This window comes from Engystomops pustulosus, chromosome 6, assembly GCF_040894005.1.
Source record: "Engystomops pustulosus chromosome 6, aEngPut4.maternal, whole genome shotgun sequence".
NCBI classification, from domain to species: Eukaryota; Metazoa; Chordata; class Amphibia; order Anura; family Leptodactylidae; genus Engystomops; species Engystomops pustulosus.
The window spans coordinates 49,675,134-49,700,456 of NC_092416.1; the positions used below are offsets into that span (position 1 = coordinate 49,675,134).

The 25,323-nt window shown below is 44.3% G+C and overlaps 1 protein-coding gene across 1 annotated transcript in view; it reads left to right on the forward strand.

The window, feature by feature from the left end:
- The first annotated feature begins 1,259 nt into the window (after window positions 1–1,259).
- The window catches only part of GNB1 (G protein subunit beta 1), a 44,421-nt gene continuing 20,357 nt past the window's right edge, over window positions 1,260–25,323 (forward strand). The window contains exon 1 of the mRNA XM_072155997.1: window positions 1,260–1,716. The gene's annotated coding sequence lies outside the window, so the exon portion shown is untranslated. The remainder of the gene's footprint in view (window positions 1,717–25,323) is intronic.

Below are 25,323 nucleotides of genomic sequence, written 5' to 3' on the forward strand. Positions count from 1 at the left end.
ATTTACTTACCTCAGTGGTCCCTGCCGGCGTTCCACAGTGCCATGTCTCAGGTCCGTGTCCCTTATGAACAAACAGGGGCATCAAAGCCGCGCTGTGCTCAGTTTTGGGCTGCCCAAGGAGGACGGCCATGCCCACCCGTCCTGAATATACAGTGCTAGGAATAGGGATGGGTGGGCATGGCCGGCCCAAAGCTGAGCACATCGCGGCTTACGTCCCCCTGTTTGTTTACAGCGCGGCCCCCAAGGTTTTTTTTATATAGTCTCTGACAACCTTTTTCATCTAAATGGGAGATAGAAATTATACTGAGGTTGGGTGGCAGAAGAGCAGGAGCAAAAGTCAAGGCTTAGGGCAAAAAAATTTCAAAACAGGGTAAAAAATAGGTATTGCTTGTTGCCAAATTGCAAGCTTTTAGGCAAGGGGCGTAACTAGGAGAGGCAGGGCCCCTTAGCAGACCTCTGAATGGGGCCCACTTAAACATTTATATAATACACTCGTATTTACATACCTATATGCATAAACATACAGTTCTCCACTCATACACACACATTTATACACTCACACACAAAACACCATATATACATACAGAATATACATATTACAGATAGACGCACATATACACATTACATATATGTTATATACATTTTATACTGTACAATGTGCAGGATAATATGTATATAATGTGTACATCCTCCATTCTTTAGTGTGGCAGGTCAGATGTCAGGGCCCCCTGATACTGCGGGCCCCATAGAGGCTGCTACCACTGTAGTCACACCCCTGCTTTTAGGTCTAAATGCATCTGTGATCAGGACAAGCTCCATCCCAATGGGAGTGACTTGTGTTTCAAAACGCAGCAAGTGAACACGTCAGAACTGTGTGCATTCACAAGTTGCGATGCATTGTGTACATTGACAACACCAGGCGCTCGTTACAGATCTCATGGGATGCTGCCAAGCCTTGTTTACTTGCATTGGCATTCTGTTTCTAAGCACAATGCAAACGCAACGTGTGAACACAGCTTGAGGAAGTTTTATCCCATTGTCCATGATGTGACAAGCTGTTGCTGTACACACTGTACATGTAACATATGATAGTGTCTGTGTGTCCCCTGAGCTCCCTTCCCTTTGCCATTGCCCTCATCTCCCAGTCGCTCCATGCAGCAGCGCGCTCCGGCCAGAGTGCAACGTCATGACGTCGCCGCCATAGCCCCGCCCCCATTTCTCCTTAGCCCCTCCTGCCCGTGCGTGGGGTTTCCCGGCGCTGTCCGCAGGGTTACCGCGCCCATCTCTTGCTCGATGGCTGAAGGGATCTGAGGGGGACGGCGGTTTTGTGCGCGTTGTTTTTTTTTCCGCTTCTAGTCTTCGGCGGCAGTGCGGGCTGTCAGGCGCTGACACTCCACATCCAGTCAGGAGGGGGATATATCACCGGCCAGGAACCTGAGAGAGAGAAAGGAGAAGCCGCCACCCGCCCGTCCGTCCTCCCTCCCGTCACCGCCCAGCACGTCTCCTGCTCCCCTCATCCTCCCCGTCCCCCCCTCCGGCCGCCCTTCACCTCCCAGACGCCCTCCTATAGTCTCGGAACACGCTGTGGGCCTCCGGGGGAAGGAAGGAAAGGAAGGAGGACTCGCTGATAGCGGATCGCAGCCCTTGGGGCACGGAGAGAGGCCGAGGAGGTGCGAGCACACAGCCGTGGATGGTCACACATTGGCTGGAGAGCAGGTAACACCCGTTCGATCATCGCCCGATAGGATTCGATGCAGATCGGCGACGCTTTTATGCCCTGAGCTTGATCAGCTGTGCCATTGTGCCCCCCACCAGGTGCCCCTCACGCTCCCGGGTGGGCTAGTGATCGGTGCAGACATTTCCTCTATTCCCCCCTCCCCCTCCTTTATTATATTAAAGATTTAAGATTTCTCCCACCCCCACCTCCCTTCCCCCTACAAGAGAGGAAGCCAGCTGTTTAAGGGGGGAGGAGTGGAGGAAGAATTTATTTTTATATATATATATTTAGTTTGTCTTTCCCTAGCACTGAGTAATATTGTCTAATACATTGTGATCTGTTACATTGTATCCCCCCCAGATGGCTCTGGACAGGTGGATACATTGTATCGATCGCCCCATAGATCATATCAACAACCCCTTACTAGGAATTGGGGGGTGATCCGTAAGATTTTGGGGGGCGGATGGAAGCCTAATGGAGGATTGTGGGTGCATAATTTAGTAATCCTTCTAGGTGGGGGTGTATTAGAGGGCACAAGCCTGAGAGGTGGGAGGAGGCGGTGGAGGAGGAGGAGGGTTCAGTGGAGACATTTTGTTAGAATCTGCTGTGTTCCTTATTTACATGGCTGTGGGATTCTGCTTAGGGCCAGGGTCTTATGGGTTTTTTGCTGTCAATTAGCTTGGCAATCTGTGTAATCCAGCCAGTTATTGTGAGTGTGTGATTGTGCAGAAGGGAGGGTGGGCGTGCATGGGTGCTGGGTGTCGTGCTGCATAATGCATCGGGGGACGATGGGTGCATAATGATGGTGGATTATCTTTTCTTTTACCCTTGAAAGGGTGCAAGGCAGGGATGTCAGTGTATACATGTATACAGTATATATGCTGCTGGGTGCTGCACTGTCCAGTAATGTGTTAGTGTAGCACCCTGGTAGAGGTGATCAGGGTAGGCCTATAGGATGTATAGCCTTTTGGGATGCAGCCTGTTAACCCCTTACCATCCTCCCCCCATTATATCCAGCTCCCTGTTATCTTCCCCTTTGCTCTATTTCTATTTGACAGGAAATGGTAAAATGGGGAAGCTGACAAGTAACGGTTAAGTCCTACCCCCCTGTCATTACATGGCCCAGCTGATAACCACTGCAACAAACAGCTGGATAATCCTTATCAAGATGTTACCCTCCTGGCACCAGAGGCGGAAAGAAGGGGCACCTATGATTTTTTTTTTTTTTTTCCATTTCTCCCGTGAGCATCTGGCGGCCCGGAGAAATGTAAGGAGGAATACTAGATGGTGTCTGAATGAATGGGAAGTGTCAGATCCTAGGCCCAGTTACTGCAACAAGATGGCGTCTGTGCCTTTCGTTTTGCATGTTGTGTGACAAGGCAGCCTCGCTTCCTGTCTTGGCCTTACATCTCCCTTAGTTACCATGTTCCTAGCGGCAGGTTTCGGCACACAGCAGGCTGGATTTCTTTTTTTTTTTTTTTTCCTTCTTCTCCTTAGTGTGTGTGTGCGCGGCTGTTGTAAAAAAAAAAAAAAATCCCCCCTCCCTTTGATTTCTATTTCTGGTCTCTCTTCTCCTCCTCACAATGCCGGTGGGAGGAGTACGTATCGGCGATGGTTCATGATGTGCTCCCAACAATTCTCACCTGACTTTTTTTTCCCTCATGTGGGTATTATGTAAATTTAGTCTTATAGCTGATTTGTGTCTGTTTAGAATAGATCGACATGCCCGGTGGTTGGGATCGGGGGCTCTATGTAAGTATAGATTATAATCTTATTAATGACTAGGGGCCTTTTTATTGTTATGTAAAGGGTTAAGTCTTTAGTTGTTTCCATCCAGGGGAACAGATGTGATGGCATAGGGGGCAAAATTGAATAAATCTAATATCTGCAAGATGGTTTGCTGGCAACGTTTTGGCTGTGCTTCTGCTGCAATGTGTGAACACGAAGTTGTCAGGTTTGGTCGAGGATCCCTTGTCTCCAGTTATGAAGGCCACAGTACACACATGTTATGTAATATCCATCATTCGTAGCCATGAGGAATCCCTGCACAGGGCATGGTTGGCATTTTCCAAGGTTTTGGATTGCTTAGTATTTTCCTTTTGCTTGGCCCTCTATAGAGGACCTGTCATCTCCTACAGACATTACCATTCCAAAGTATTTTCCAATTCCGTTTCTCTGTTATTCCTCCAAGTAGTTCATAAATGCATTTACCATGTGGGTGTCGCCATTACTGTTGTCAGAGATGTGTCCCACACTGGTGGGGTGCGCCGAACCATCCGATGCATGGAAATCTCTGCTAATCTAATAATAAATTTCCTGTAGGAATAACAGAGGAAATGCCCAATCTAGAGTTATAAGGAAAAATGAAACGTATTTATTTTATTTCATGGGGAACCAAAATATTTATTGAAACAGACATGGGAGGGGGGGGTCGTCGGTCCCTGTAAATCTATTTGGAAAGGCTTCATGTTGTCATTCTTGTTTTACCACAGCAGAAACACATCTGCTATAGACCTACTGTAGTAAACGGGCTGACCACAAGTGACACCCAAACCCATAGCCGGCCGCACTGTTGTCTGCACAGGGCTGTGCGCCGCCCTGTTACTATTGTGACAAATAGAAACAGATACAACCAATATTCTGTTTTTTCTTTTTAAAATAATGCTTCCAAAATTAAAAGTGCATTTATATATACATGCATACATATATACACATACAAAATCTGAAGTGAAGCGCCATGACCCTTGGAGCTCTGCATGTTGTTGGTATTAGTCAACTTTGGCTGGGATGGGCGAATGGTCAAGTTCCTCACTTAAGTTGCACGATGTTGGTATCATTTGTCCAAGCTTTGACATGTAAATTTTGTATACTGTAAATAAGTTTTGGTAGACAGTTGGAATAGTGCACGACCATTATATTGGTTTCCCAGGGAATGTCTGTATATGAGTTCACATATAACATAACATGTATGGAGCGTTCCTTATAGGCTCTGTCCATCGATTATACCTCCTAGAAGCTGCCAATGATATACTGAACTAATATGACAAGTCACATGGTGCACAGCCCCCCCCCCCTTTTTTTTTTTTGTGCTGTTCATGCAGAAACTACGGTAATCCATATATGACTTCTTGTATCACACTTTGCAAAATAAAGCCATTTTGTAAGATTTTTTATAGTTTTGAATACTGGGTAAGGTTATTTAGTAATTTTATCAAATTCATGTTTTTTCTTTAGTGAGTTTAGAAAGTCCCAATTTCCCTTATCCCAAGAAATGGAAAGACATTTGGTAGATTAGTTCAGAGTAGCTATGGTCCATGTTACAGACTCTTAGCTCACCATGTACATCTATCATTTGCCATGCAATGTGTATGGGTCCCTAGAAATCTCTGTGCGTCTTTTGGATCCATTATCTGGTCCTTTGCATGAGGCCCAACATCCCTTTAATGTAATATCTGCCATTGCCTTTACTTGCCCTGTTGAGAATAGAGGACTGCATTCTTCATGGCTTTTTTTTTGGGTGTCAAAGCATTTTTGCATGGGATGAGGTTTCTCTAGTCCCGGCTTCCTGTGCTCCAGGACAGGAAGCCTTATTGTAAAGTTAGGAAGTCTGTCTTTTCAGGAGTGAACTTTCTGAAAATTGTTCAGATTCTGTTATGTGCCGTTGGTCTCGTTCCATAGAAAACTAGGTGCCGGATGCTTGTAGCCCAACAGTGTTGTGGACTGGACTGTATTTTATCTGCAATCACCTGGAGAATGGGTGGGTACTGCTACTTTTAACCCTGAAAGTACTGTGGCCAACATCCATGTTGTAAACCAGCATGTATGTTTGAGGACCTGACTTCTATGCTTTCTAGAATAATGTCTTCTACCCCTGCAGTGTCCCATTCCTCAGGGGTTTCCTTCCACGGTCTGAGTGGTGAGCACTGATTTGTTATAGTAATGTAATATCAGAGGAATGACCCAGTAGAGAGTTCAAGTCTGTGCTGATCTGTCCAATCGGGTTCATCACCCACCTACGCATAGGCAGGTGCTTGGCCAAGTTTACATGTTTATTGCTATGTGGAGATGGGACCAAGTTACTACCTGGTAATGGCTTGTTTTTCTGTCCAGAGCAGGTCCTTGATACATTCTCTTTCTTTCCCCAATATTAGGGGAACATCTGCTGGCGTAGTCAGGTCTTATGTAACGTGTATGGACAGCCTTGTAGCCACCTGGTTCCATGATTTAACTGGTGCTCACGGATGTATAGCATGTGGGTTGGGGCGTGTTACCTGATGGGCTTAGTTTTGTGATAACCAAAGATGTAATGTGTGACACCACAACACTGTCATACACATCTGGCTGCTTTGCAGTGGTGTAGTACAATACAGGGGGCTATTTTCCCTTAACTCTCCTTTATGTGTGAACTTTAAGACGGATGAATGGTTCACGGATATGAAATCTCTGATATGGAAGACAAATGAACCAGCACTGCTCATATGACCCACCCTTTTGTGTCCCTTATATTTGGAGAGCAGGGGTTTGCATTAAGATTACTTGTTTTATATGGCGGTGCTATGATTTAAGGTGGACCAGATCAAGTGGGTACACTACAGCCTTATACTCCTATTTGACTCCTAGAAGATCCAGATACAGTTCCTCGCTAGAAACTTGACCTTCCATTGGTGCAGAGGTCTCTAGGGAGTGTGGTGCAACTATTCACAAAAGGTCAGGTAAACTGGGGGCTTTGTTTCGTGAAGTATAAAATGTCGTCCTAGTCTCTTGACAACTTCAGAACCTTAAAGGGTTTGTACTAAGCATTACTAAGCACTTGAAAGTTATCACTGTCCACAGTAAAGTGGGTAACAAGGTCATTTGTGAGGGCTCATTTTCTGGCATACCCAGTGACCCAGGTAACAGGGATCCTGTTCTCTGTAATTAATGTTGCTTTCAATTGCATTGTAGTATCGGAACTTGCTGAATACAGCGCTTGGCTATCTCCTGCACTTCCATTCACTTTGTATTGGAGTTCTGGAGATACCGGAGTACTGTGCTCATTAATTTCCTACACTACCGTGCAGCTGAATGGAGCAGCAGGACAACAACCACAGTTCTCCAGATTGCTGCGGTTAGTCATTGGGGCAGATTTATCAAGCTGTCTGAAAGTCAGAATTTTTCTAGTTGCCCATGGCAACCAATCACAGCTCAGCTTTCATTTTACCAGTGCTCATGAATATTTTAAAGGAGAGCTGTGATTGGTTGCCATGGGCAACTGGAAATATTCTGACTTTCAGACAGCTTGATAAATCTGCCCCATTGTGTTTAGAGGTGATCCCAGCGTTCAGACTTTCATGGATCAGCTTATTACCTCTACTGTGGATAGGGAACAACTTGGGCTGCATTCGGACTGCCGTAGGGTGGCGTATATATACGGACAACATATATATGCCGGTTAAATGTCCCTCATAGGCTGCCAATGGGCGTACTGTTCCATAGCCGGGAGAAAGATGGGACATGTCCTATCTTTCCGAGAAATATGGCACGGTGCTCCATGTTTCTCTATGGAGAGGGCCTCCTCCTGTCCCCCGCCAACCTTTGCCCGTCGTACTACGGTACAGCGGGCACACATTCTATTTTTCGGACCTCTTGTGCCTCCCCTTTCTCTGAAATTGCATTCAAGAAGCCAATATACTTTTGTAGCATAATCTACAACTGGGTAAAGTAAAAGTCACCCCCTTCACCACTACACTACTGCTGTGCCCTTTCCCTCAATGTAGTTTGTAATTGGGTTTTTCTCTTGCCCTTCCAGTCTTTTTCTGGTACTAAAATTTTAGCAACATGTCCCATAAATCTTCATACACACACTACCCAAAAATATAACTTATTCTTTAGCATATGATTTTTTTAGTCAATTTTGTACTTGCAATATATAGGTATACCCTGGGTGTGGTACACTAGAGGATTGCATTAGCTATAGCCCTATGTGCTCAGGTGTAGCCCCTCTTTTTTTTTTTTTTTTTTTTTCTTTTTTGCTCCTCTTTTGTTAGACAGGTGCATAGTCTATGTAAAAATAGATGCTTCACCTTAGGTCTGTCGTGTGGCTGCAGGGTCTGTCGCATTTGGGGGAGAGGGTTGTGTCCTATCTCTTGAATGAATGGGGTTTCCCACACGTTGGATATTGCAGTTAGTTGTGTCCCAGGTAAAGAATGGATTAGGCCGGTAGCAGTAAAGGCCTGGCATGATACAAGGACTACAATCCTTCCACACGCCGGTTGTTTGTTCCTAATGTAATTGCTAAGCTCTTTGTGCACATAAGGAAGGTCACACTGGAATATGGGTCCGGGCTGCTGATTTAGTCTCTGATTGGATTATATTCTTACTATCCTTGGATTTTGGCTTGTTGCACTGCTATCTTGATAATTAACATTCTCCCTTGTTACATCCACTTAAAACCATATGTCGAGCATAATATGAGTGTGAGGGCTTGGTGGTGAATGGACCGCAGATCTGTGCACGTGCCTCGTTTTTACACTGGGCATATGAGGTTACCCCCTAAATCTAAAAGCTCCCACACTTATCCTAAGTGATAATAGAGGTATATTAGTACAATAGGAATGAGGAGCACGAACTATGGTCGTGTAACTTGGTAGCCGTCCTACAATGCTCTATTCTGCTCACACGCAAGTCATGGGGATCCCCATTGTGAAGAGTGTTTGGCGTGTACCACGTAGCGCATGTTACATGTATACTGAGGAGGGATCTGCATTGTGCAGTCATTTAGCTGAGTGTTTCCTATCTGCTGTAAGCAGTCGCTACCAGCACTCATTGCATTACTAGCTTAGTCTCCGAACGCTGCAAAATGGAGATCTGTGTTCCTCTTGCTGACACGGCTGTTCTGCCTTGACAGGAAGCTGTCTCCTTATTAAGCCTACAGTATGCAGCTTGTAGGACACATGCAATGTATCGGCTTGTCATAGATTGCAGGTTGCGTTCTTGGTGTATATTAAGATATTCTGCGTTTTTGATTACTTTGACATTAGAGAGAAAAAGGCAAGAGAAAGCATTTACAGGTTCTTAAACATCACAGATTCTTCTACTCAAGTCTTAGGTCGACCCTCCCCCTTGCTCCCCTCCCCCCTTTACTTCCTTTTCTGGAATGTACTTGTTTATAGACAAGGATTGAACACAGGGCTGAATGCTAGTTGTACCCATAAGCTTGTACCTGTGGGCATTGTGACTTTAGGACTGTGGCATGCGGTTTCTCCTAGAAATGTATCATTATTAAATGTGGTCAAACACCTTGGCAAATGGGCGTGTCCATATATTGCCTTTTTGGACAACGTCAGATACCGTAGGCACACTTACCTGAGAAGCACCACCCAGCAGTCACTCTCTATATAATATTGTAAGGAGAATGGCCTAAAGCAGACACATAACATTCTCCCTGATTATTTAATAGGGAATTTCTTTTGTTTTAGGACTTCAAGAAAAATCTGCCTTCAAAATCGAGCATGAATAAACCAGGGACACTTAATTTTAGATGCAGACACTGGGAATCCTAGGCCTCCATCTTAAAAATCAACTTACAAAATTATACTAGAGAGCCTGAGGTGCTACCCTAACCCCTCTGTGATTAGGCTTTACAGACTGTTATCTCACCCCCTGCTCCCTCAGTACTGGTGCAGTGAGCCGTGTTTCTAGGTGAATTGGAACCGGAGATGTCCACTATTGGGCTACATTTACTGGAGAGGAGGAGGGATGAGTGCTCACCCCTCCCCCCTCCCCCCTCCATAGAAAACAGTGTTCAGAGACATCATTGCCGTCTATGGGTACATATATATCTGTCCTCGGCCGAATAGAAGTCCCTCAGACGGTCGTGTGATTGTGGACTTAAAGCTGCAGTAAAATATGTGATTTTTAAATGCAGATCTCAATTCGGACTGAAACTTTAACCGCAAATGTATCTGGTTGTGTTTCACCAGATATGCATAAATCTTGAGATTTTTGAAGAATTTTGTTTTCCATCACATAAATTATTGTTTTGTTTGGCTCAATTTGTGATGTCTATGTAATTTTATTTTAATTTTTTTTTTTTTACATGTATTATGTCTACAGTAATTGGTATTATCAATGTTTATTTTCCAGCAGTGACATTTTTTAGGCCCACTCATTTGATCGCTTATATAATACTGTAATACTTTTATACTACATTGCATTCTACACAGATGGGAAACCTTTTAGATTCCTCTTCTAAATGGGCAGCCTAATAGGCTTCCCTGCCTGACCGATATTTGCGAGGGGCAGAAGCACCTACATAAAGCAATATCTCTAGCACTCACATCCTTTGTACCAGAGTATCATAATGGCTGAACCCCATTCTCTGCAATTTCCGACACTCCCATACATACTCAACCTGCTGTCCCTTCAGTTATTGAGAACAAGGTTCCCATTCTCCGGATTTCTGGGGGACCCAATCTCGTGTTTGTTGGGAGTCCAAACAGTCCCACCAATCCCAATAACATTCGGACTTGGTACTCATAAAAGTCTGCCTCAGTACTAGATAAAACAATAGATAGTTGGGTGGCTTAGTGGTTTGCATTACAGCCTTGCAGCGCTGGGGACCTGGGTTCATGTCCCAGGGTTAACATCTACAAAGAGTTTATGTTCTCTCCATATTTGCGTGGGTTTCCTCCGGTTTCCTCTCACACTCCAAAAAACATACAGAACCAGGCAGAATTGGTTCTCAAGCCCCAGAAGGTGTGTCTATCCCTGCCATGGTTTACATGTGATTTGTAACTTGTGTTTTGGGTGTGGTGGTTGTGGATTAAGTACTAAACAACAGCAACCACTGCAAGTTCCCTATATGTCAGATAATGCCTTAAGCAGATGGGTTAGAATTTTATATTTTTTTTTTATTTTGCGCAAATCAATGTTGTATCAGATCGATGCATATTAAAGGAACAAATAAGGCAAAGAATGAAAAGATTGTGTACACGTACAGTTGTTCTAACTAATCGCCTATTGTTACTTATCAGTAAATGTGAGGCGACTTTGTATGACCTTAGACTATATTGTGCATAAGCTGAGAATGTAGCCTTAAAGCAGTATTGCAGCAAAGCAAACGTGTGCTGAAAAGTGGCCAGTGGTGCCATCCATTAACAGCTATGCAGATCTCTTTACCCATAGAGGCCTAGCTCAGCCTTAAATATTTATAGGAGTTATGTGGAGTTTATATGCAATCCTTTTAAAGTACCACAATATAATAGTAAACTTTATTCACCCATAGTAAAGATTCAAGTGACATTTCGGCATCTCCTTGGAGCCAATATGAAATCCTCTTGTAACTATGTTAGGAGGTGTACAATCAGGATCCACGTAGATGCAGTGTGAAATGAGCCAATTTTATGTATATGGTATTGGCTTGGAGGGACTAGTGCTTTGTACCTATTCTGGGTTTCGCTCTAGCGTCATCATGTACTTAGTGGGCCTGTGACAACTTTGCCAGATAGAGATTGATATAGATAATGATGAACTCCTACTATTTGATTACAGAAACATTGCTAATGAATTTACAGCGGCCCTATAGATTGGCCAGCCTGTTTTGTCAGATGTATGTGGTGTCACGAGAGAAGGTAGTAAGCTTAAGGCAATGTTTCCCACTTCAAGTTTTCAGATGCTGTTTTTGGTGTCCAGACCAAGAGTGGAGTGAAAGAATGAGGAGGAGCATATCCCAATTTTCCATTACGTCCCCCATGACGGCACCTGGAGGTTGCACCTTGACCTTTGGTAGGGACAGGAAGTTGCGAAAGATATAAGGCCCCTCCTCTGCCGCTGTTCCCCAGTGTATTCCTGTCCCTACCAAGGGTCAGGGTTGCGAGACCTCGTCTCTCCCCTTGGGGGGGGGGGGAGGGATGAAATTAGAAACCCCCCCAGGACGGGCCGCGAGCGGGGGCTGTACCTCCCTTCCTGGCTGGACGTCTTGCGGGACGTGTCCTGGCTCCCCTCCTCCTGCGGCCTGGAGCTGAAGCCGAGGGGAGCATGGGTCTCCGGACCCTGGATGAGGTGCCCCCCGGCTTCCGGGCGCTACCTCCCACAGCTACTGCCTCCTGTACGCCGGTGCGTACTGCGCGACGGCCGTGTATCGCCGGCCGATTCGCGCATGCGCAGTGCGCCCGACTTCCGGGTTGGGTCACGTGACTCTTAAAGAAGCCATCTGATTGGCTTAGAAGGTGGCGGGAAGTTTAAAAGTGCTTCCTGCTTTGTGTCAGCCTCTATACCACCAACGAGTTCACTACTGAAGCTGTGGAAAATATCCTTTACTATGGCGGACGACCTTGGTTCTTCCCCCATTGTCCCGGGTACCGTGAGTACAACCAAAAAACTTTACTTAAAAGGGAAAAAAATTTGGTGTGCATTATTGTTTAGATTCTAATATAGTCTGTCTCCTTGTCCTAGGACGACTCTTCTAGACCTAAGGACAAGGAGAAGAAAGACAAGGACCCCAAAAAAGGAAAATGTGTTACTAAATCAAAAAGATGTCTTTCCTGTAACATAAGATTATCAGATTTGTATCCAAAATCACTATGCTCTGAATGCCTAGCCAGGGCCCTACAACAGGAAAAGGAATCAATGTTAAATGAGCTTAAAGCGGCCATGCGGGAGGAATTCCAATCCTCTCTTATGATGTTTACCAATTTAAACCGACCGATACCGGGACTGGGCCCTGAGCCAAATCCCGAACCTGAACTGGTCCAGGATCCGGATTTATATCAAGAGCCAGCTCCTAAAAAACTTAGATCCCAGGACACTGATTCGGACTATGATAAATACTCTGCGGCTCCTACCTATTCTTGGAAGGACTCGCTTGATGATGTCTCCTCGGTGTCCGAGGATAAAGGAACCTCAAAATACCTTTTTTCTAATGAGGAACTGGATAACCTCCTTAAAGCTGTACGTAATACGCTTAACGTAGAAGAGGTGGTAGAGCCAAAATCCATCCAAGACGAATTGTTTGGGGGGTTAAAATCCAAAAGGAAAAGGGTTTTCCCCATAAATCAGACCCTAAAAGATATTGTCCAGGAGGAATGGAAGAATCCTGAGGGGCGGGCAAACATCACTAAAGAGTTCAGGAACAGGTTACTCTTTGACCCCAAAGAGACAGAAACCTGGGACAGCCCCCCCAAGGTAGACATCCAAGTGTCTAAGGTGGTGAAAAAAACGGACCTGCCATTTGAGGACTCTTCCCAATTAAGAGACCCCATGGACAGAAAGGCTGATGCCCTACTCCGTAGAGTTTGGGAATCTTCCATGCTCGGCCTCAAGTCTAACATAGCTGCTACCTCGGTAGCAAGAACTCTGTTCTTTTGGTTAGGTGAATTGGAAGACCACCTTAAAACAGATGCAGACAAGGATCTCCTTCTACAAACAATACCGCTGCTGCGTTCAGCGACAGGCTTTCTTGCTGATGCTTCAGCTGAAAACATCAGACTGTCAGCAAAAGAAGGGGCTCTATCTAATTCAGTCCGTAGGGCTATTTGGCTTAGACAGTGGGGAGGGGATGTAAAATCCAAGACAAAGCTCTGCAACATCCCATTCACAGGAGACTTCATGTTCGGCGCTGAACTGGATACTCTTCTGGAAAAAGCCTCTGATAAAAAGAAAGGGTTCCCGGAAATTAAGAAACCCCAGAAAAACTATTCCTTTCGGAATCCCAAGGATTCTAAAGACTCCAGAGGCAGAGGAAAACAGGGCCGCTGGTCCTTCAACAAAGGTGGAAGAGGCCGAGGATATCTATTCTCCAACCTTCCACATCAATCAAAAAAACAGTGACTACCAGGTAGGGGGGCGTCTTCTTTTCTTTTTCCACAGATGGGAAACGATCACATCAAACAAGTGGATCCTGAGTATCATCAAATCAGGTTACCAGATAGAATTCAGCTCCCCTCCACAACAAAAATTTCTTATCTCCAACCTAACATCTCGGAGAATGACAATACAGCTATGGAAGAATCTTCAAGAATTGTTAACAATGAAGGTAATTGTTACAGTTCCCAAAGAAGAAGAAAAGAAGGGCTTCTACTCCCCCTTATTTCTTGTGAAAAAGCCAAATGGGACCCTTCGACTTATTATAAACCTCAGGCGGCTAAACAAGAACATAAAATACAAATATTTCAAGATGGAATCAGTAAGGACAGCCACCCCACTAATTCCTCCAGGCGCACAAATGTGCACTATCGACCTAAAGGACGCCTACTATCATGTCCCCATACACAAGAATCATCAGAAATTCCTAAGATTCGCAGTGGAATCACCTCAAGGGAAGGTCTGCCACTTCCAATTCAGAGCCCTGCCCTTCGGAATTTCATCAGCCCCCAGGACCTTCACAAAGGTCATGGCAGAAGTGACGGCATTTTTGAGGAAAGAAGGAATCTCAATTATTCCATATCTGGACGACCTCCTCATAGTGGCAGACTCGACCCCGACTCTTCTCAATCACAGAGATCGGACGATACGAACCCTGCAGAATCTGGGCTGGATTATAAATTTCCAAAAGTCCCATCTAGACCCCCAGAGGGAGACAAGATTTTTAGGAGTAATGTTAGATTCCAGACGCCAAACTTCTTTTCTTCCACAAGACAAGAGAGAATCCCTTACCTCCTTCATAGACAAATTCCAGAGGAAAAAATCATGCAGCGTCCGTTCAGCCATGAGACTGCTAGGTCACTTAACAGCTTGCATAAACTGTGTATCATGGAGCCAGTTCCATGTAAGAACACTACAGGCGTGGACACTAAAAATTTGGGACAAGAACCTGGATCATTTAGACTTCAAGAAGGTCATTCCCCTGGAAGTCAAAAATTCTCTAAACTGGTGGAAATACCAACAGCATCTAGAAAAGGGAATACCATGGAATCCAACTCCAGTCCTGATCATCCAAACAGACGCCAGTTCCTCAGGATGGGGAGCTGTTCTTCCAGACCGTTACCTTCAGGGGTCATGGTCCCCTTGGATGAGAAGACAATCCTCAAACCTAAGGGAATTATCGGCAGTATGGGAAACACTAAAAAGACTTCCCAAAACCCAGGTAAAGAATATCAGGATCCTCTCAGACAATGTGACCACTGTGGCCTATCTACGTCGTCAAGGGGGCACAAGATCCTCGGACCTGATGGAGGTCACCAAGAAGATCTTCTCCTGGGCAGAAAATCACCTAGATTCCTTAACAGCGGTATTCCTAAAAGGGTCAGAGAATCAGTCAGCGGACTTCTTGAGCAGAGAAAAGATAGACCCACACGAATGGTCCCTGAACAGGGAAGTTTTTCTTTCTCTAACCCAGAAATGGGGCTCTCCATTGGTAGATCTGTTTGCCTCAAAAAAGAATACTCAAACAGAGGTATTTTTTTCCATCTCACCCAAGGACAACCCTATGGGACTGGATGCCCTAAGCCAATCATGGGGGACAAATCTAGCATATGCTTTTCCTCCATTTCCCCTAATCTCCAGAACCTTACAAAAAATTCTATCGAGTCGGACAACAGTGATCCTAGTAGCACCATTCTGGCCGAAGAAACCTTGGTTCCCACTTCTCTTGAAACTAGCAATCTCAGGACCCATCTTCCTTCCCTACAGAAGGGACCTGCTACACCAGGGCCCTCTTCTTTACCCAGACCCGAAGTTTCTGAACCTAGCGGCCTGGCTCCTGAAAGGGAATTGCTCCTAGCTAAGGGAATTTCTCACCAGGTCATACAGACCCTAATAGCAAGCAGGAAACCAATCACCAACAAAATATACTACAAGATCTGGAAAAAGTATATATCCTGGTGCGGGGACCTTTCCCCGATTCCGGGCAAACCGGATATCATTAAAATTCTGGATTTTTTACAGGATGGGTTTTCTAAAGGATTAAGACCTAACACCCTTAAGGTCCAAATTTCGGCCTTAAGCGCCTGTTTTGACTTCCCATTAGCAGAGCACAAGTGGGTGAAGATGTTCATGAAAGCAGTCTTAAGACTGCGACCTACAATCCGATCAGAGATACCAAAATGGAACTTATCACTAGTCCTAGACTCCCTTATGAAGCCTCCGTTCGAACCACTCTCGGAATGCAGCCTGAAAGACCTATCTCTCAAAACCTCCTTCCTTGTGGCCATAACATCCGCCAGGAGAATTGGAGAACTGCAGGCCCTATCCTCCAAGGAACCCTTCCTGATCATCTCGGAAGACAAGATAGTACTAAAATTAGATACGTCTTTCCTCCCAAAAGTAGTCTCAGACTTCCATAGAAGTCAGGAAATCGTTTTACCATCTTTCTGTAACAACCCAAAGAATGAGAAGGAAGCACTCTGGCATACCCTTGATGTCAGAAGAGCTGTCATAATCTATCTAGACAGAACCAAATCTTTCAGAAAGTGCAGAAACCTCTTTATTCAGTTTGGGGGAAAAAATAAAGGAGAGAGATCATCAAGTTCCACCATTGCTAGGTGGATAAAACAAACCATCTCTAAATCCTACCAGCTACAAGATGTGAGTCTCTCAAAAAACATAACAGCCCACTCTACCAGAGCTATGGCTACTTCCTGGGCAGAGAAACGGGGAGCATCCATCTCCCAGATCTGCAAGGCAGCTACGTGGTCAAGTACATCGACATTCCCAAAACATTACCGCCTGGATCTACCTTCTAGCCATGATTTGAGTTTTGGACGGAAAGTTCTCCAGGCTGTGGTCCCTCCCTAATCTATTTATCTGGTAAGTCTCCAGGTGCCGTCATGGGGGACGTAATGGAAAAAGTGAATTAGTCTCACCGGTAATTCTGTTTCCATAAGTCCACCATGACGGCTATATTTACCCTGCCCTGTGTTATTAATGATGTCTGGCTAATATCTTCTAGCTCTCTACTGGAACCCCGGTGGTTATTTGGAAGACACTGGGGAACAGCGGCAGAGGAGGGGCCTTATATCTTTCGCAACTTCCTGTCCCTACCAAAGGTCAAGGTGCAACCTCCAGGTGCCGTCATGGTGGACTTATGGAAACAGAATTACCGGTGAGACTAATTCACTTTATTTGTTCTCATCCATAATGATCCATTCCAGATCCAGAAAACCTGCACACGCGAATGCGACATTAACACATAATGGCAACTTCTCTCCCCTCAGTACTGATAGGGCTGCCCTTGTATCCATGGACATCTTTTATTTCAGGTGGAGATTTTCAAGGGTTCCTACAAAGTTAAAAATTTTCCCAAGTTGTAGGACTGTTATATCAAGTGTGGGTGAGTATCGTCTTGCATGCAGCTAATTGATTATGTTACATGAGAGGAAGAAAGCTCCATTAGTTGGTGTGCCCGGTGGCTGGTCCACATTATTAAAGGACCTTTTACCACCAGGATGAAGGATTGTAAACCAAGCACACTAACATACTTGTATGTGCCCCCTCTGACAGGATCTGCTCTTTTTATGTCGTTGTTTTAAGAAAAAAACATAGACATAAGATAAAAGAAAGTAGATCCTACCAAAGGGGGCACACACACCAGGAGGTCAGTGTGCTTGGTTTACAATCCTACATTCCGGTGGTAGATGTCCTTTAACCAATATAGAATTTGATTTTAACTATAATAATATTGAATACATGGACCATATCATTCTGTAAGCATAGGTTGGGTCATGGTCCTCCCCATAATGCTTTACTTACATTCGTGTAGCAAGATATAAGTCCATAGCATTCATACTATAGAACTATTGGCAAATATGACCATGAATCTTGTCAAATAAATGTAAGAAAAATCATTAAAGTGGACAGAATTTTTTTTTTTTTTGCTATTGCTTTTTTTGGATTTAGTCCATTATTGACACTGTTTGTAGTTCACATGGAAAATATGGCTGTTTGCATTTTTGTGGAAATGGTGGAAGTCAGAAGTACAATATTGATTATAGGAAGTGCATGGTGCTGGGTTGCATTTGCCTCAAGAATTTGTTGATCACTTTGTATGGACACTTGAGCTTTTGGTTGATGCATATGTATATGGGACGTATATAAGGAGCTGCTGTGGCTTATCTAAGCAGCCTGTGTTCTTTAATAGCTAGTGTCACCTATCGTACATTTTAGAATGAAGGGCATCTATAGCTTTTGAGTCTTTGCATATAAATTCTTTCCATATAATTTCATTTATCAATAACAATACTTACAATAGTATCTTTAGTCATCATGTATCATATTTCTGTCCCAAGGATCTGCCTTATCTATTCTCAAGCTGAAGATAATCGAGGTTTCTGCTTGATCATCCTTTTTTCAAAGCATTTCAGTCTGGCAGATAAGTACCTGCTGCCTTCCCCTTATTCCTAGGATTCATGTCCCTGTAAGCTGTAGGCCAGGTGGGCGCATTGCGGCCCATTGCATCTGCCGTAGTAATTGCCGGTTACTAGAAACGCTGAGCGCCATAAATGAGACTGCGTCCAGTATCCAGATTTCCATCTCCGGGTTGGAATTTCTAAAGGAATGTGTTAACTGTTGAATCCACGTTTCATTCAGTAAAGCTCCGCTGGTGTCCTAGATTCCTTTTTGTTGTAATCGCCCCAAGGGAAGACTGTGAACTACTTTTCAGAATAAGGTTATTTTATGGAAGCCACATACACAGCAAAATGTCAAGAGCGTTGCCTTGGATGATCGTCTGCTCTGCAACATGGCCCAATGACATGACCTCACTATGATGGAAACGTTGGATGACGTATCATGCGTATTACACGTCATAAGCTGTGACAACATTACCTCTGGGGGCAGGATTAGGTGTTTATATATGGATTTGGGCATTAGGTGCTCAGGGAGACTACCATCCTGACACAAGTCACGTGTGGCTATACCTTCATCACTATGGATTGAAAGGGATTGTCTGAAGTTTAAAAAAAACCCATTGCTTGTCCATAAAAATAGCTCCACAGCTGACCACTATGTAGAAGTAGTCTGTTGTATTGCAACTAAGATCCATTCATCGCTATCCACCTAAGGTAAAATTCACACTGCCGCTGCCCGCCGTACCGTAGCACGGCGGGCACACGACAGCGCGTGGTGAGAGGAGGAGGGGGTGAGCGCTGCTCACCCCTGCCCCTCTCCATAAGGATGTATGGTGCACGGCACCGTAATACGGGAAAAGATAGGACATGTCCTATCATTTTTCCCGGGTACGAAGCGGTACGGTGCACCACGTGCGCTGCACCGTACTGCCCCTGTCTATGGGGGACGTTTATCGGACGTATATACATCCCCCTTGCGGCAGTGTAAATGTAGCCTAAGTTGCAATCCCAATACAAACCATGGTCAGGTGTGGCTCTGTATTTGGAGGAAAGCTGACATGTTTTCCAACCTCCGGGGGTTGTATTTTGAGCCGATGTCTTGTCTGTAAAGACAGCTCTTGTAGCTTAGTGTAACCCTGTGACTTGTCTACGTTTTCATTGGCTTTCATCCTTTCCAAGGAGTTTGTGGACTTAACCTTAAACGTTCCATCTGATCTGTGTAGAATTAGGAAGTTGTGATGTTTGTGTACAGCCTGTGTTGTCCAATGTTTGCCAACGTCAGATCCCCATCAAAGTTTCTGTACAATCCCTGCGTTGGCACGGATGAGACCTGGGTGATGGGCTTCTCTACCCGGAGTTACCAGGTGTTTGCTTTCTGATTAATTGGCGCGTCTACCCTGGAGTTTACCCAGCGGAGGGACCTGTTTGTTTGGCAATTCTCCTGAGGTGATGTACTTGGCAGAAGGAATCAGCACCTGAAAAACATGAAAAGGTTAGAAGATGTTGTGAGCGCATAAAATAGAGCTAATGCCATGTTGTCAATGAGTACAGTGTGTGCACTTTCTATTTTGCCTATAGTGAATAAGGAACAGGCACAACGTGTTTTGGGCGGATTGTTGTCCCTGTGGTCACATTGGAAAAAAGCGCTTTTTAAATGTCAACGTTCCGGTGAACTTCTATGTCTGATTCTTCCTTAATTCTGCTTCTTTCTTTGCACTGAAGGAAATGTCCCCATTCCTAGATGTGGAATGTAACGGCAAAACGGGGATCACCGAACTCCCAATGTGGTCCTGATCCCCGGGAACCAGCACCAGTCACCAGAAAGGAAATCCCACGTCTCTAGTTTTTCCAGTGGTGCCCATACAAGCAGGCTACATCTTCATTCAACTTTGTGGAGATGCTCAAAAACTTTGGCTAGTCGAGAGGACAGGGTGTTTACGTTTTCAGGAAATAAATTTAGTTTTGTATGATGAAGTTATAGAATCTGCCACTGTTACTTCATTTATTTTCAATTCTTCCTGGTTTTCTAGATCTCTGCTTGCTGCTGTTGTATAGGAAGCTTTTCTCACTTCCTGTGGATACATATTGTCCCTGGTCATGTGATGTCACACAGGTGCATGGCTTGTTATAATCAGTGTACTTAGAGCTGTCATACTAACGAGCTCTGCACCTGTGTGACATCACATGATCAGGGACAGTAAACAATGAAGCTTCCTATAGACTGACAGCCAACAGAGCATTAGAAAAACATGAGGAATTGATATAGAAAGCACATAGGAAAATTGGAAATCTTTCCATCATAAAAACCAAAAGATATATTGGCAGAAGTCAGACAACCCCCATTAAAAAGTTAGTCTGGTGGTTGAAAAACATGGCTGCTTTCTCCCTTAAATAGCACAACACCTATCAACGGAAAAAAACGGATGTGTTTTCAAAAACTTATCCATTTTTAAAATGCATGCATTATTTAACGGACTTCTTAAAAATGGCCCAAAAACTGGTTCAAAATGCCAGGTGTGCCACTACCTTTAACTGAGAAATGACCCCTTTAGTACATTGGACAAGCACACCAGGTGTAAATGTTAAAGGCACGGGGTGGCTATAAATGCTGACACATTGTGATATGGCTGAATATTTGTGGGTAAAGCTCTCTTAGATGAACTTTTCATTGCTTACATTTTACCTTCCTTCTCGAGAGCTATTCCCATTGAGAGAACTAATCCATTGTAAAATGAATTTTAGTTCTGCATGATGGATGTGGCCTGGAGCACCTCTGCTGTGAAATGGCTTTCTCTGTAGGAATACTATATAGGACGTCGGCCTGTAATGGAAGAGGGAGGCGCTCAGAGTAGAGACCGGCAGTGCTTGTGGCCTGAATATCATTGCCTTGTTACAGCATGGAGTGCACTGTATGGTCACTGACCCGTATTTCAACAGACAGATAACATGTGGTTTCTCCTGCTCTTTGACCACCGGTCCTAATATGTAACCGAAAACTTTTTTTTTTTTTTTTCCACCTGATCTCAAAGTTCAGTAGTTGCATGGACCTTTGAGATGTGTTCAGATGATAACTCTTTAACGATTTCCCAAACCAAACTGCTACTTTACATAGCGCTTTGCCAACAATAGCATTGTTTTTATTGTCCGACTGCTCCTTCCATGGCATAACTTCACTTAAGCAATATGTAAATGAGGCTGAAGTGCTTCAATGAGAGCACCTCCGGCTCCACATATCGCTGGGCCCAGAAGTGACGTAGCTGAAGGGGGAAGAATGAGGAAGGTGATGGAAGTGCAGCAGGGGACGTTGTTGTTGCTGTGGTGACGGTGCTCTGCTAACGCCCCCAAAGCACTTTTCCACATTTGCATAAGTTACATTTTTGCTCAGAAGGAGTAGCTGGAAAATAAAAACCGATTTGGGTGGAGTGTGGGGTACATTATATAGCTGTTAATATGGGTAGGTGAATACTGGTGACTGATTTCCTTTAATGGCAGCCTATTGCATGTACTTTTTTTTGTATTGTGGAATTGTTACTGTAACCTTACGTGGCAATTCTGGAGCTTAATGACACATCAAGGTTCTTGCTATAGATTTTGCTTAAAAAAAAAATCCTCTGTTGCGAAACTGCAGCCAAGGTTCACCCCGTCACCTGGATGTTTGTAGACCTGCAGATTGCTGAGAGATGATGCAGCCATCATTCTAGTTCACACAGACTCTTGTGGGGGTCTTTTTTTAATAGAAATTATGAACTCATCCAAGAAAAGAGAACCTGGGGATCTGTTCTGATTTTGCATCCAGTCCATGGACTGCCTTGGATCAGGCTGACACATGTATAATGACTGGATAACTTGTTAGTTTTCTGGGCTTGTCACACATTTCTTTGTACTTTGTGTCATGATGGTAAGGCTGGAGCTACAGCTCTGTAATGGTTACATTATGCGCATACATGTATAATAAGTTTTGGCCTTAATTGCCTAATATTTGCTCCTTTTGTTAACCAGGAGGTTGCTATAGTCCTTTTTGGCTCGTCCTTTAAAGGAATTATACCATCAAAATTGATCCAGGCACTGTGCTAATGATTTGCAAACTCTTAGGTTTGTTTCCAGAGCCCCTCAGTGCTGCAGCTTCACAGGATGGGGCAGTGCTGAGCAAGAAGGGCACTTGAGCGTGGAGGAGCTCTGGTAACACCACCCAGATCCCTTCAGGATATGCATGAGCATAATTTTAAAAGGAAAGTGGCCATGGATAACACATAACATTATCATAGCCGCAGTGCCTGGATCTATGAGTAAGTGTCCATGTTCTTTCTTGCTGGATGAATTATGGTGATAGATTTCCTTTAACAGTTCTAATGGCCAAGATCTGAGGTTACTTTGATCACAAAGAGCACAAGTTCCATGCCTTCATGTAGGTAGCATTAAAGGGGTTTTCAAGCCAGAGACATGAGAAGTCAAGTTTTCACTATCCTCAGGGCATAACTTGCTGATAGTGAGTGTCCAGTGATGGGGCATGAGAATGGGACCATTGTGTCCCAAATGAACAGAGCAGCCGGTCATCCTTGCACCCTGCTGCTCTTTTTCTCTGAAGCGGGTGTGCGTCCGTCTGAACTGCCACTCAATTTGCTTGTGGTGATTGGTGGGGGTCCCAGCATTTGGACCCTCACCGATCAGAAATGTATCCCCTGTATTGTAGATAGGGGATAACTTGATGTGCCTGGACAAGCCCTTTAATACTAGAGTAACATGCAATTGTGAATGTACCTTAAGTGACCCAAATGAAAAGGCTAAAGGGATGATCTGAAATTTTGGGTTTTAGTTACACAAGTGCTTGTGGGATCTTTCACAACCATTGCAGAAATACAGCTTTTTTGTTTTTTTTCTTAATGTTTTTCCCTGTGAAACAAAAGTTGCAGCAGTAGAATGTTACCTGTGTCACTACACTCTGCCCTAACATTTGTTTCACTGACCTGTTGTATTTGTAGTGGCATTAGTGTCCCCAGGTGTTATAGTGCCATCACCTTGCCACTTTCCCTCTGTGGGGTGATTGGAGCTAATGTAACCACTGGGTGCTCCTATAATATGACTTGTATCCTGCTTTTTAGCTCTGCTAGTAAACATGTAGCAGGTAGCGGCGTTGTACTTGCATAGAAAATACCTTGTTGTGTTCTTCCAGAAGCTCTGCTACTTGTGTGTATTTTCATGAATGGCAGGAGTAGCTTTGGAGAAACCTCCAGCCATCCTGGACGCTTGGGGAAGTGGCCACAGTTGCTTTACACCGCACTTGTAGTCTGGATAGTGTTTTGCTGTTTGTCGTGGTGATTACTTGAGGAACCCACACCCAAGACTGACTTGCCACACCTTTTCCTCTCCGAGCCGCGGCAGAAACCTCATGGAGTGTATGGAGTATGAGCCCCGCCATGTGCAGACAGCATCCTGCGCTCCCGCTTTATGAGGCTTCATTCAGGCAAAGGTTTTACTGGAGTAGATGAATGGCTACAGATGCGTTTTCACCAGGACATTTGGTGTTTAAGCGGTGACCCTTTTATCTCAACACAAAATGTCTTGTAAGAAAATGTATGGCAAGGCTTTAGGCAGGGATGGGATCAGTTCATATCTTGATTATTTGATCAGGTTTTTAAAAAAAGAGAAAAAAATTCTATAAACCAACATTATTGGGGATTCAAAAGCCTGATACAATATCAGAATACATTAGGAAATATATTATAGATGCAATACAAATATAATGTTGAGGGTGTATTCACACGTTTTAGTTTTTCGGATGCAGTTTTTTAAGCCAAAAGCAGGTGTGGCTGGTAATGAGTGAGAACATATCATTGTTACTACTTATCTATTTTCACTCCACTCCTGGTTTGGTCATCAAAAACTGCATCTGAAAAACTGAACATGTGGATGCACCCTTAAAGAGGACCTGTCACCAAAAATTTCGGCACTAGGCGCTGCCTCTTCCTCGGACTGCCCACTCGCTCCATAGGGTGACGGTGACTGTCGTACGTCATGCGTCAGTCACCGGCCCCAACCCCGCCCCCTCATGAATATGTCGGACAGCTTTGAGAGTGGTCTGACGATTACATTGTACCCCGCCGCAGTGTTTGATAGCGTTACCGAAGGTTTCCAGCAACTCTATCCTTCTAACACTGCGGCGTTTGTTCAAGCACTAGGAGCTGCTTACTTTAGTAAGCAGCTCCTAGTGCCAAAATTTTGGGTAACAGGTCCTCTTTAAGTATTCAACTCGCCTCTCCCCCACCCCCTGCCCCTGAAATTTGATACTCTTTCCCAACAGTTTTTTTTCCTATACAGTTGAGGCTAGAATAAAACAATTGGTGACAAATCTAGTGCAACACAAAGAAGTTTGAAGGAAGGATTTTCTTTTTTTGCCCATGAGCAAGTTCGGCCTGAGTTTTTTTTTTTTTTTTTGGTGCTTTTGCAGGATTTCTCAGTCCAAACCCGGAATCTATAATGTCCATCGTACCGGTTTCTCAGGCCAAACTCTCAGGCAGCAGGCTTTAGTTTCACAATAAATGATGGCATGAACTAGTCCTAGGGCTGTTATTTTACCTGTAAGAAGACACATGGCAAAAGGCATTACAGAAACCCAAAAAAAAAAATCTGTCTTTTGATGCTCGTGGCTTAAGACCAGCAGCACATGTGAATACAGCCTTGGCAGAGATCACACTGCAGTCATTGATGATGTAAACTATAAAAGTTTTTGGGGAGTTTTTGATGAGTTTCTTGTACTTTGTTGTTGGACTGTACCAGTTTTTTTGGGTCTATATAGTAAAATATGTATAATTCTTGGACATTCCTATAACTAATGAGCGAGAGACCCTGTAAAAGCTTGTTTGATCATCTAGTCAGACGGCTCTGGTGGTTTCATGAACACTTGCTCCCCCCCCCCCCCCCCTCCCCAGTTCACTGAAAGTATAATCTCCCATTGTCCTAACGCAGCATTTTCTTCAGATCCTCATTATCACATCCTAATCCGTGGCGCGCTTAATGTTGGGGTTGAAGAAGCTGCATTGCAGTTCAGTGGGTCTTCTCCATACTGTCATCACTTCCTCGGATGCTCCTCCCCGGGGAGGGGGGGGGGGTCTTTCTAGGAATTTCTTATCCAATGTCCTGGAAACAGAAAATCCTGTCTAAAGGCTGTGGGTTTTTTTTTTACTGTTTTGAAAGGAATAGTTGTGCTCCCTTGTATTAGCTAGTAAAGTGAGCTGATAAAATGCTGAAATCGGTTAGTTGTCTCCTGTAATAGTGTGAGAGGCGCCTGGGGTCCATAAATTTGGTAGCTCTCAACCTTTGTGTAAGCTTTTTGTTACACAAAGGGTT